Below are 256 nucleotides of genomic sequence, written 5' to 3'. Positions count from 1 at the left end.
ATGACAATCCTCCACTGAATCTGAACCAGGAACTAAAGAAAACGACAGGGTTAACGTTGCTATTCCAAAACCTCTTGATTCACAAATTTGCTTGGAAAGATAAACACACAAAATCAAGGATACAATGTACTGCATGGCTTTTTTTTTACTAGAGATACGAGAGAAAAATGTTTTTGTATACAGCTACTTCGGATTTATTACCAGAATTATCACTAATATTGCCGTTTCCCTTTTCGCATTCATTACTGTCCAGGAA

Source organism: Penaeus monodon, chromosome 31 (genome assembly GCF_015228065.2).
Source record: "Penaeus monodon isolate SGIC_2016 chromosome 31, NSTDA_Pmon_1, whole genome shotgun sequence".
In the NCBI taxonomy this organism is placed as follows: domain Eukaryota; kingdom Metazoa; phylum Arthropoda; class Malacostraca; order Decapoda; family Penaeidae; genus Penaeus; species Penaeus monodon.
The sequence above is the reverse complement of the archived record's forward strand: the minus strand, read 5'-3'. Positions refer to the sequence as shown.